Source organism: Oncorhynchus tshawytscha, unplaced genomic scaffold, assembly GCF_018296145.1.
Source record: "Oncorhynchus tshawytscha isolate Ot180627B unplaced genomic scaffold, Otsh_v2.0 Un_contig_16531_pilon_pilon, whole genome shotgun sequence".
In the NCBI taxonomy this organism is placed as follows: domain Eukaryota; kingdom Metazoa; phylum Chordata; class Actinopteri; order Salmoniformes; family Salmonidae; genus Oncorhynchus; species Oncorhynchus tshawytscha.
In genome coordinates, this window is record NW_024608968.1 from 7,501 (window position 1) to 20,000 (window position 12,500).

The window sequence follows — 12,500 nt, forward strand, 5'->3', positions numbered from 1 at the left end:
GTAGTTATGGTCAGTAGGACAGCCAGTAGGACAGCCAGTCTGACCTGATGTAATCGTAGGCCTTGCGGTAGTTATGGTCAGTAGGACAGCCAGTAGGACAGCCAGTCTGACCTGATGTAATCGTAGGCCTTGCGGTAGTTATGGTCAGTAGGACAGCCAGTCTGACCTGATGTAATCGTAGGCCTTGCGGTAGTTATGGTCAGTAGGACAGCCAGTCTGACCTGATGTAATCGTAGGCCTTGCGGTAGTTATGGTCAGTAGGACAGCCAGTAGGACAGCCAGTCTGACCTGATGTAATCGTAGGCCTTGCGGTAGTTATGGTCAGTAGGACAGCCAGTAGGACAGCCAGTCTGACCTGATGTAATCGTAGGCCTTGCGGTAGTTATGGTCAGTAGGACAGCCAGTAGGACAGCCAGTCTGACCTGATGTAATCATAGGCCTTGCGGTAGTTATGGTCAGTAGGACAGCCAGTCTGACCTGATGTAATCAGCTTGCGGTAGTTATGGTCAGTAGGACAGCCAGTCTGACCTGATGTAATCGTAGGCCTTGCGGTAGTTATGGTCAGTAGGACAGCCAGTCTGACCTGATGTAATCGTAGGCCTTGCGGTAGTTATGGTCAGTAGGACAGCCAGTCTGACCTGATGTAATCGTAGGCCTTGCGGTAGTTATGGTCAGTAGGACAGCCAGTCTGACCTGATGTAATCGTAGGCCTTGCGGTAGTTATGGTCAGTAGGACAGCCAGTCTGACCTGATGTAATCGTAGGCCTTGCGGTAGTTATGGGTAGGACAGCCAGTAGGACAGCCAGTCTGACCTGATGTAATCGTAGGCCTTGCGGTAGTTATGGTCAGTAGGACAGCCAGTCTGACCTGATGTAATCGTAGGCCTTGCGGTAGTTATGGTCAGTAGGACAGCCAGTAGGACAGCCAGGACAGCCAGTAGGACAGCCAGTCTGACCTGATGTAATCGTAGGCCTTGCGGTAGTTATGGTCAGTAGGACAGCCAGTAGGACAGGACAGCCAGTCTGCCAGTAGGACAGCCAGTCTGACCTGATGTAATCGTAGGCCTTGCGGTAGTTATGGTCAGTAGGACAGCCAGTCTGACCTGATGTAATCGTAGGCCTTGCCAGTAGGACAGCCAGTAGGACAGCCAGTCTGACCTGATGTAATCGTAGGCCTTGCGGTAGTTATGGTCAGTAGGACAGCCAGTCTGACCTGATGTAATCGTAGGCCTTGCGGTAGTTATGGTCAGTAGGACAGCCAGTCTGACCTGATGTAATCGTAGGCCTTGCGGTAGTTATGGTCAGTAGGACAGCCAGTCTGACCTGATGTAATCGTAGGCCAGCGGTAGTTATGGTCAGTAGGACAGCCAGTCTGACCTGATGTAATCGTAGGCCTTGCGGTAGTTATGGTCAGTAGGACAGCCAGTCTGACCTGATGTAATCGTAGGCCTTGCGGTAGTTATGGTCAGTAGGACAGCCAGTAGGACAGCCAGTCTGACCTGATGTAATCGTAGGCCTTGCGGTAGTTATGGTCAGTAGGACAGCCAGTCTGACCTGATGTAATCGTAGGCCTTGCGGTAGTTATGGTCAGTAGGACAGCCAGTAGGACAGCCAGTCTCACCTGATGTAATCGTAGGCCTTGCGGTAGTTATGGTCAGTAGGACAGCCAGTCTGACCTGATGTAATCGTAGGCCTTGCGGTAGTTATGGTCAGTAGGACAGCCAGTAGGACAGCCAGTCTGACGGTCAGTAGGACAGCCAGTAGGACAGCCAGTCTGACCTGATGTAATCGTAGGCCTTGCGGTAGTTATGGTCAGTAGGACAGCCAGTCTGACCTGATGTAATCGTAGGCCTTGCGGTAGTTATGGTCAGTAGGACAGCCAGTAGGACAGTCAGTAGGACAGCCAGTAGGACAGCCAGTAGGACAGCCAGTCTGACCTGATGTAATCGTAGGCCTTGCGGTAGTTATGGTCAGTATAGGACAGCCAGTCTGACCTGGACAGCGGTAGTTATGGTCAGTAGGACAGCCAGTCTGACCTGATGTAATCGTAGGCCTTGCGGTAGTTATGGTTAGGACAGTCAGTAGGACAGCCAGTCTGACCTGATGTAATCGTAGGCCTTGCGGTAGTTATGGTCCAGGAAAGCCAGCCGACAGACCAAAGAACTCCAGCTCTTTCCTCTTCACCTAAACAACACATTACTGTCCTGTAGATTTAACCGACAAAGTGCTAACAACTCATTACTGTCCTGTAGATTTAACCAACAAAGTGCTAACAGCACATTACTGTCCTGTAGATTTAATCAACAAAGTGCTAACAACACATTACTGTCCTGTAGATTTAATCAACAAAGTGCTAACAACACATTACTGTCCTGTAGATTTAACCAACAAAGTGCTAACAACACATTACTGTCCTGTAGATTTAACCAACAAAGTGCTAACAACACATTACTGTCCTGTAGATTTAACCAACAAAGTGCTAACAACACATTACTGTCCTGTAGATTTAACCAACAAAGTGCTAACAACACATTACTGTCCTGTAGATTTAATCAACAAAGTGCTAACAACACATTACTGTCCTGTAGATTTAACCAACAAAGTGCTAACAACACATTACTGTCCTGTAGATTTAACCAACAAAGTGCTAACAACACATTACTGTCCTGTAGATTTAACCGACAAAGTGCTAACAACACATTACTGTCCTGTAGATTTAACCAACAAAGTGCTAACCTGTTCAGGATAACATTACTGTCCTGTAGATTTAACCAACAAAGTGCTAACCTGTTCAGGATAACATTACTGTCCTGTAGATTTAACCAACAAAGTGCTAACAACACATTTAGAAAGATATAACAATAAATGAGTCATTTTTCAAATAAAAACATTTTCTTTAAATTTTGATGACAGGAAGTGAAAGTGCCAGAAAACGGCAGCTGGTTCCTGTTTACCTTGACGTCATAGAAGGAGTAGAACTCCAGAGAAGAGTCTACCAGCAGCTCTGCCTCTTTAAAACGCTTCATCTCACACAGCGTACACACACACCTCACCAACAGTAACCACCAGTCCTCACGAGACAACACACTGGTCTTACCTGGGGAGGGAGAGAGGGAGAGATGGAAGTGAGTGAGTGAGAGATGGAAGTGAGTAAAAGAGAGAGAGAGATGGAAGTGAGTGAGTGAGCAAGATGGAAGTGAGTAAAAGAGAGAGAGAGATGGAAGTGAGTGAGTGAGTGAGTAAGAGAGAGAGAGAGAGAGAGAGAGAGAGAGATGGAAGTGAGTGAGTGAGCGAGATGGAAGTGAGTAAAAGAAAGAGAGAGAGAGAGAGATGGAAGTGAGTAAAAGAGAGAGAGAGAGAGATGGAAGTGAGTAAGAGAGAGAGAGAGAGAGATGGAAGTGAGTAAGAGAAGAGAGAGAGAGAGAGAGATGGAAGTGAGTAAGAGAGAGAGAGAGAGATGGAATTGAGTAAGAGAGAGAGAGAAGAGAGAGAGAGAGAGAGAGAGGAAGTGAGTAAAAGAGAGAGAGAGTAAAAGTGAGTAAAGAGAGAGATGGAGTAGAGAGAGAGATGGAGTGAAAGAGAGAGATGGAATTGAGTAAGAGAGAGAGAAGTGAGTAAGAGAGATGGAAGTGAGTAAAAGAGAGAGAGAGATGGAGTGAAGTGAGAGAGAGAGATGGAAGTGAGTAAAAAGAGAGAGAGAGAGATGGTAAAATTGAGTAAGAGATGGAGAGTAAAAGAGAGAGAGAGAGAGAGATGGAAGTGAGTAAAAGAGAGAGAGAGAGAGAGAGAGAGATGGAATTGAGTAAGAGAGAGAGAGAGAGATGGAAGTGAGTAAAAGAGAGAGAGAGAGAGAGATGGAGATGGAAGAGAGAGAGAGAGATGGAGAAAGAGAGAGAGATGGAAGTGAGTAAAAGAGAGAGAGAGAAAGATGGGAGTAAAAGAGAGAGAGAGAGAGATGGGAGAGAAAAGAGAGAGAGAGAGAGATGGGAGTAAAAGAGAGAGAGAGAGATGGGAGTAAAAGAGAGAGAGAGAGAGATGGGAGTAAAAAAGAGAGAGAGAGAGAGATGGGAGTAAAAGAGAGAGAGAGAGAGATGGAGGAGTAAAAAGAGAGAGAGAGAGAGATGGGAGTGAGTAAAGAGAGAGAGAGAGAGAGAGAGAGAGTGGGAAAAAGAGAGAGAGAGAGAGATGGGAGTAAAAAGAGAGAGAGAGAGATGGGAGAGAGATGGGAGTATGGGAAAAAGAGAGAGAGAGAGAGAGATGGGAGTGAGGAGTGAGAGAGATGGAAGTGAGTAAAAAGAGAGAGAGAGAGAGAGAGATGGAAGTGAGTAAAAAGAGAGAGAGAGAGAGAGATGGAAGTGAGTAAGAGAGAGAGAGAGAGAGTGAGAAGAGAGATGGAATTGAGTAGAGAGAGAGAGAGAGAGAGATGGAAGTGAGTAAAAAGAGAGAGAGAGAGATGGAAGTGAGTAAAGAAGAGAGAGAGAGAGAGAGAGAGAGATGGAAGTGAGTAAAGAGAGAGAGAGAGAGAGAGATGGAAGTGAGTAAAAGAGAGAGAGAGAGATGGAAGTGAGTAAGAAGAGAGAGAGAGAGAGAGAGAGATGGGAGTAAAAGAGAGAGAGAGATGGGAGTAAAAGAGAGAGATGGAAGGAGAGAGATGGGAGTAAAAGAGAGAGAGAGAGATGGGAGTAAAAAAAGAGAGAGAGAGAGAGATGGGAGTAAAAAAAGAGAGAGAGATGGAGATGGGAGTAAAAGAGAGAGAGAGAGAGAGAGAGATGGGAGTAAAAAGAGAGAGAGAGAGATGGGGAGTAAAAAGAGAGAGAGAGAGAGATGGGAGTGAGTAAAAGAGAGAGAGATGGAAGTGAGAGAGAAAGAGATGGAGAGAGAGAGAGAGATGGAAGTGAGTGAGTAAAGAGAGAGAGAGAGAGATGGAAGTGAGTAAAAGAGAGAGAGAGAGAGAGAGAGTAGAGAGAGAGAGAGAGAGATGGAGTGAGTAAAAGAGAGAAGAGAGATGGAGTGAGAGAGAGAGATGGAAGTGAGTAAGAGAGAGAGAGAGAGAGAGAGAGATGGGAGTGAGTAAAAAGAGAGAGAGAGATGGAAGTGAGTAAAGAGAGTGAGAGATGGAGTGAGTGAGTAAGAGAGAGTGAGTAAAAAGTGAGTAAAAAAGAGAGAGAGAGAGAGAGAGAGAGAGATGGAAGTGAGTAAAAGAGAGAGAGAGATGGAAGTGAGTAAAAAAGAGAGAGAGAGAGAGAAGTGAGTAAAAAGAGAGAGAGAGAGAGATGGAAGTGAGTAAAAAGAGAGAGAGAGAGAGATGGAAGTGAGTAAGAGAGAGAGATGGGAGTAAAAAAGAGAGAGAGAGAGAGATGGGAGTGAAAAGAGAGAGAGAGAGAGAGATGGGAGTAAAAAGAGAGAGAGAGAGATGGGAGTAAAAAGAGAGAGAGAGATGGAGGAGTAAAGAGAGAGAGAGAGAGATGGGAGTAAAAGAAAGAGAGAGAGATGGAGAGAGAGAGAGAGAGAGAGTAAAAGAGAGAGAGAGAGAGATGGGAGTAAAAGAGAGAGATGAGATGGGAGTAAAAGAGAGAGAGAGAGAGATGGGAGTAAAAGAGAGAGAGAGAGATGGGAGTAAAAAGAGAGAGAGAGAGAGATGGGAGTAAAAAGAGAGAGAGAGAGATGGGAGAAAAGAGAGAAGAGAGAGATGGGAGTAAAAGAGAGAGAGAGAGAGATGGGAGTAAAAGAGAGAGAGAGAGAGATGGGAGTAAAAAGAGAGAGAGAGATGGGAGTAAAAGAGAGAGAGAGAGATGGGAGTAAAAAGAGAGAAAGAGATGGGTGAGTAAAGAGAGAGAGATGGGAGTAAAAGAGAGAGAGAGAGAGATGGGAGTAAAGAGAGAGAGAGAGAGATGGGAGTAAAAAGAGAGAGAGAGAGAGATGGGAGTAAAAGAGAGAGAGAGAGAGATGGGAGTAAAAAGAGAGAGAGAGAGATGGGAGTAAAAAAGAGAGAGAGAGAGATGGGAGTAAAAGAGAGAGAGAGAGAGATGGGAGTAAAAGAGAGAGAGAGAGAGATGGGAGTAAAAGAGAGAGAGAGAGAGATGGGAGTAAAAAGAGAGAGAGAGAGAGATGGGATAAAAAAGAGAGAGAGAGGGAGTAAAAAAAAGAGAGAGAGAGAGAGATGGGAGTAAAAGAGAGAGAGAGAGAGATGGGAGTAAAAGAGAGAGAGAGAGATGGGAGTAAAAGAGAGAGAGAGATGGGAGTAAAAGAGAGAGAGAGATGGGAGTAAAAGAGAGAGAGAGAGAGATGGGAGTAAAAGAGAGAGAGAGAGAGAACATTGTTTAATCGTTTCTCTTTTTGGGTCTGTAACCTCTCAGTACATCTATAACATGTGACCAATCAGAGGAGTCTTACCACTGATGTCCTGGTAGGCTGCCTCCTGGTCGTGGATGTCAGACACCAGATCCTTAGACACCTTGACCAGACGCAGGTGTCTGACCCCTGCCCACATGCTGGCTTTGACACACACCTGGGCCCGCGTCATAGCCACCTGAATGACACAACATCAGTAGCAACAACATCAGTGTGTGTGTGTGTGTGTGTGTTAGAAGCCTACCTTCAGCAGCATAGCCAGCATGGTCAGCATGGTATCCAGGTAGTCATCCAGTCGGCCTTGGGAACGCAGGAGAGTAGAGCGGTGTAGCAGCAGCTTCAACTCCTGGACCACACACACACACACACACACAAAGGGATAATCAGTACACACACACACACAAAGGGATAATCAGTACACACACAAAGGGATAATCAGTACACACACCCCTCCACCCTCCTGTCCTCTCCCTCCCTCCCCCCTCCACCTGCCTGCTGTGCTGCGGAGGCGTCCTGTGCCAGTGTGTCTGGGTCGTACATGGGCTCCAGGGCCTTGAGGGCACAGAGAGGTCGACCCAGCTGCTGCTGCAGAGTAGACAGACACAGCCTGGCCTCCAGGTGAAGAGGAGCCATCTGTACTACCTTGTTGTAACTCTTCACTGCTACCTCCATGTGGCCCAGCGCCTTCAGACACTCTGGAGACACACATTACATTTCAATTAACACTTTGGGAACTGTTGAGATGACAGAGTTGTAACGCGGACGATGACGGAGTTGTAGCTTTTCACTGCTACCTCCATGTAACGAGGTACGATGACGTCGCTAACGCACGATGACGCCTCTAAGGGTACGATGACGTCGTTCTAACGCGGTACGATGCGTCGTTCTGCGATGACGTCGTTCTAAGACGATGACGTTCTAAGCCTACGGACTCGCTATAACGGTGACGATGACGCCATAACGAGGTACGATGACGCCGTTATAACGAGGTACGATGACTCGCTATAACCTCGATGACGTCGTTCTAACGCGGTACGATGACGCCGTTATAACGAGGTACGATGACGCCGTTATAACGAGGACACGATGACGTCGTTCTAATGCGGTACGATGACGCCGTTATAACGAGGTACGATGACGCCGTTATAACGAGTACGATGACGTCGTTCTAACGCGGTACGATGACGCCGTTATAACTTTTCACGATGACGCCGCTATAACGAGGTACGATGACGTCGTTCTAACGCGGTACGATGACGTCGTTCTAACGCGGTACGATGACGTCGCTATAACGAGGTACGATGACGTCGCTATAACGAGGTACGATGACGTCGCTATAACGAGGTACGATGACGCCGCTATAACGAGGTACGATGACGCCGCTATAACGAGGTACGATGACGCCGTTATAACGAGGTACGATGACGTCGTTCTAACGCGGTACGATGACGTCGCTATAACGAGGTACGATGACGTCGCTATAACGAGGTACGATGACGCCGCTATAACGAGGTACGATGACGTCGTTCTAACGCGGTTATACGATGACGCCGTTATAACGAGGTACGATGACGCCGTTATAACGAGGTACGATGACGCCGCTATAACGAGGTACGATGACGCCGTTATAACGAGGTACGATGACGTCGTTCTAAACGATGACGTCGTTCTAACGCGGTACGATGACGTCGTTATAACGAGGTACGATGACGTCGTTATAACGAGGTACGATGACGTCGCTATAACGAGGTACGATGACGTCGCTATAACGAGGACGATGACGTCGCTATGATGTACGATGACGCCGTTATAACGAGGTACGATGACGCCGTTATAACGCGGTACGATGACGCCGTTATAACGAGGTACGATGATGTCGTTATAACGAGGTACGATGATGTCGTTATAACGCGGAACGATGATGCCGTTATAACGCGGAACGATGATGCCATTATAACGCGGTACGATGATGTCGCTATAACGAGGTACGATGATGTCGTTATAACGAGGTACGATGATGCCGTTATAACGCGGTAGAAGACCTGTCAGGAGGCCCCTTTTATGCATTATTATCATCTCATAATGATTTGGACAAAATAACAGACAGTTTGAGACAGTTGACTGACTGACTGTGACTGTGTGTGACTGTGTGTGACTGTGTGTGTGTGTGTGTGGTGTGTGTGTCTACCAGCGTGTCGGAGCCAGACAACAGCCAGGTTGTATCTCTCAGAGCAGACCAGGGCAGAGAGGAGAGGCAGGGCTGAGTTGTACTCTCCCTGGTCCAGGAAGGCCTCAGCCACGTCCAGGTACAGATCCCCCAGCTCCTCTGGGCTCTGCTCCATCAAAGACGTCAACATGGACTGGGGGTAGAGAGGATGAAGGAATCCCTTTAATACATTCAGAAACACTAAGATTATAAGGTGTGATATTTGATAGGAGTCTGTGTGTTCCCAAAGCAGATAGATACGTTGTGTGGTACTCACATCCAGAGGTCTGTAAACATGCTGGTGGATCAGACAGACCATGAGTTTCACTCTGATGTCCACTGGTACATGGTCTGGAACTACCACCTCTCTAACCTCCCCTGGAGAGGGAGAGATATGGAGAGAGAGGGGAGGAGGGAGAGAGAGGGGAGGAGGGAGAGAGAGAGAGGGGAGGAGGGAAGAGAGAGAGGGGTGAGGAGGGAAGAGAGAGAGGGGAGGAGGGAAGAGAGAGAGGGGTGAGGAGGGGAGGAAGGAGAGAGAGAGATGGGTTAAAAGGAAGAGAGTCCTAGATCCAGACAGTAGGACAGACTTCATAATGAAGTCCTAGATCCAGACAGTAGGCCAGACTTCATAATGAAGTCCTAGATCCAGACAGTAGGCCAGACTTCATAATGAAGTCCTAGATCCAGACAGTAGGCCAGACTTCATAATGAAGTCCTAGATCCAGACAGTAGGACAGACTTCATAATGAAGTCCTAGATCCAGACAGTAGGCCAGACTTCATAATGAAGTCCTAGATCCAGACAGTAGGCCAGACTTCATAATGAAGTCCTAGATCCAGACAGTAGGCCAGACTTCATAATGAAGTCCTAGATCCAGACAGTAGGCCAGACTTCATAATGAAGTCCTAGATCCAGACAGTAGGACAGACTTCATAATGAAGTCCTAGATCCAGACAGTAGGCCAGACTTCATAATGATGTCCTAGATCCAGACAGTAGGCCAGACTTCATAATGAAGTCCTAGATCCAGACAGTAGAACAGACTTCATAATGAAGTCCTAGATCCAGACAGTAGGCCAGACTTCATAATGAAGTCCTAGATCCAGACAGTAGGCCAGTAGAACAGACTTCATAATGAAGTCCTAGATCCAGACAGTAGGCCAGATTTCATAACGAAGTCCTAGATCCAGACAGTAGGCCAGACTTCATAATGAAGTCCTAGATCCAGACAGTAGGCCAGACTTCATAATGAAGTCCTAGATCCAGACAGTAGAACAGACTTCATAATGAAGTCCTAGATCCAGACAGTAGGCCAGACTTCATAATGAAGTCCTAGATCCAGACAGTAGGCAAGACTTCATAATGAAGTCCTAGATCCAGACAGTAGACCAGACTTCATAATGAAGTCCTAGATCCAGACAGTAGGCCAGACTTCATAATGAAGTCCTAGATCCAGACAGTAGGCCAGACTTCATAATGAAGTCCTAGATCCGGACAGTAGGCCAGACTTCATAATGAAGTCCTAGATCCGGACAGTAGGACAGACTTCATAATTAAGTCCTAGATCCAGACAGTAGGACAGTAGGCCAGACTTCATAATTAAGTCCTAGATCCAGACAGTAGGACAGTAGGCCAGACTTCATAATGAAGTCCTAGATCCAGAAAGTAGGACAGTAGGACTGTAGGACAGACTTCATAATGAAGTCCTAGATCCAGACATTAGGACAGTAGGACAGACTTCATAATGAAGTCCTAGATCCAGACAGTAGGCCAGACTTCATAATGAAGTCCTAGATCCAGACAGTAGGCCAGACTTCATAATGAAGTCCTAGATCCAGACAGTAGGCCAGACTTCATAATGAAGTCCTAGATCCAGACAGTAGGCCAGACTTCATAATGAAGTCCTAGATCCAGACATTAGGACAGTAGGACAGACTTCATAATTAAGTCCTAGATCCAGACAGTAGGACAGTAGGCCAGACTTCATAATGAAGTCCTAGATCCAGACAGTAGGCCAGACTTCATAATGAAGTCCTAGATCCAGACAGTAGGCCAGACTTCATAATGAAGTCCTAGATCCAGACAGTAGGACAGACTTCATAATTAAGTCCTAGATCCAGACAGTAGGAAGACTTCATAATGAAGTCCTAGATCCAGACAGTAGGACAGTAGGACAGACTTCATAATGAAGTCCTAGATCCAGACAGTAGGACAGTAGGCCAGAGTTCATAATGAAGTCCTAGATCTAGACAGTAGGACAGACTTCATAATTAAGTCCTAGATCCAGACATTAGGACAGTAGGACAGTAGGACAGACTTCATAATGAAGTCCTAGATCCAGACAGTAGGACAGACTTCATAATGAAGTCCTAGATCCAGACAGTAGGACAGACTTCATAATGAAGTCCTAGATCCAGACAGTAGAACAGACTTCATAATGAAGTCCTAGATCCAGACAGTAGGACAGACTTCATAATGAAGTCCTAGATCCAGACAGTAGGACAGACTTCATAATGAAGTCCTAGATCCAGACAGATCCAGAACAGACTTCATAATGAAGTCCTAGATCCAGACAGTAGGACAGACTTCATAATGAAGTCCTAGATCCAGACAGTAGGACAGACTTCACAATGAAGTCCTAGATCGAGACAGTAGGCCAGACTTCATAATGAAGTCCTAGATCCAGACAGTAGGACAGAATTCATAATGAAGTCCTAGATCCAGACAGTAGGCCAGACTTCATAATGAAGTCCTAGATCCAGACAGTAGGACAGTAGGCCAGACTTCATAATGAAGTCCTAGATCCAGAAAGTAGGACAGTAGGACTGTAGGACAGACTTCATAATGAAGTCCTAGATCCAGACATTAGGACAGTAGGACAGACTTCATAATGAAGTCCTAGATCCAGACAGTAGGCCAGACTTCATAACGAAGTCCTAGATCCAGACAGTAGGCCAGACTTCATAATGAAGTCCTAGATCCAGACAGTAGGCCAGACTTCATAATGAAGTCCTAGATCCAGACAGTAGGCAAGACTTCATAATGAAGTCCTAGATCCAGACAGTAGGACAGTAGGACAGACTTCATAATGAAGTCCTAGATCCAGACAGTAGGACAGTAGGCCAGAGTTCATAATGAAGTCCTAGATCCAGACAGTAGGCCAGACTTCATAATGAAGTCCTAGATCCAGACAGTAGGCCAGACTTCATAATGAAGTCCTAGATCCAGACAGTAGGACAGACTTCATAATTAAGTCCTAGATCCAGACAGTAGGAGAGTAGGACAGACTTCATAATGAAGTCCTAGATCCAGACAGTAGGACAGTAGGCCAGACTTCATAATGAAGTCCTAGATCCAGACAGTAGGACAGTAGGCCAGAGTTCATAATGAAGTCCTAGATCTAGACAGTAGGACAGACTTCATAATTAAGTCCTAGATCCAGACATTAGGACAGTAGGACAGTAGGACAGACTTCATAATTAAGTCCTAGATCCAGACAGTAGGACAGACTTCATAATTAAGTCCTAGATCCAGATAGTAGGACAGTAGGCCAGACTTCATAATGAAGTCCTAGATCCAGACAGTAGGACAGTAGGACAGACTTCATAATGAAGTCCTAGATCCAGACAGTAGGACAGACTTCATAATGAAGTCCTAGATCCAGACAGTAGAACAGACTTCATAATGAAGTCCTAGATCCAGACAGTAGGACAGACTTCATAATGAAGTCCTAGATCCAGACAGTAGAACAGACTTCATAATGAAGTCCTAGATCCAGACAGTAGGACAGACTTCATAATGAAGTCCTAGATCCAGACAGTAGGACAGACTTCATAATGAAGTCCTAGATCCAGACAGTAGGACAGACTTCATAATGAAGTCCTAGATCCAGACAGTAGGCCAGACTTCATAATGAAGTCCTAGATCCAGACAGTAGGACAGTAG

The 12,500-nt window shown here is 46.2% G+C and overlaps 1 long non-coding RNA gene and 1 pseudogene across 1 annotated transcript in view; both read right to left on the bottom strand.

Moving 5' to 3' along the window:
- Positions 1-1,027, bottom strand: part of LOC121844062 — a 1,887-nt gene extending 860 nt beyond the window's left edge. The window contains exon 1 of the long non-coding RNA XR_006081832.1: positions 1,011-1,027. This is a non-coding gene — a long non-coding RNA (uncharacterized LOC121844062). The remainder of the gene's footprint in view (positions 1-1,010) is intronic.
- Positions 1-12,500, bottom strand: part of LOC121844059 — a 24,462-nt pseudogene that overhangs the window by 6,939 nt on the left and 5,023 nt on the right.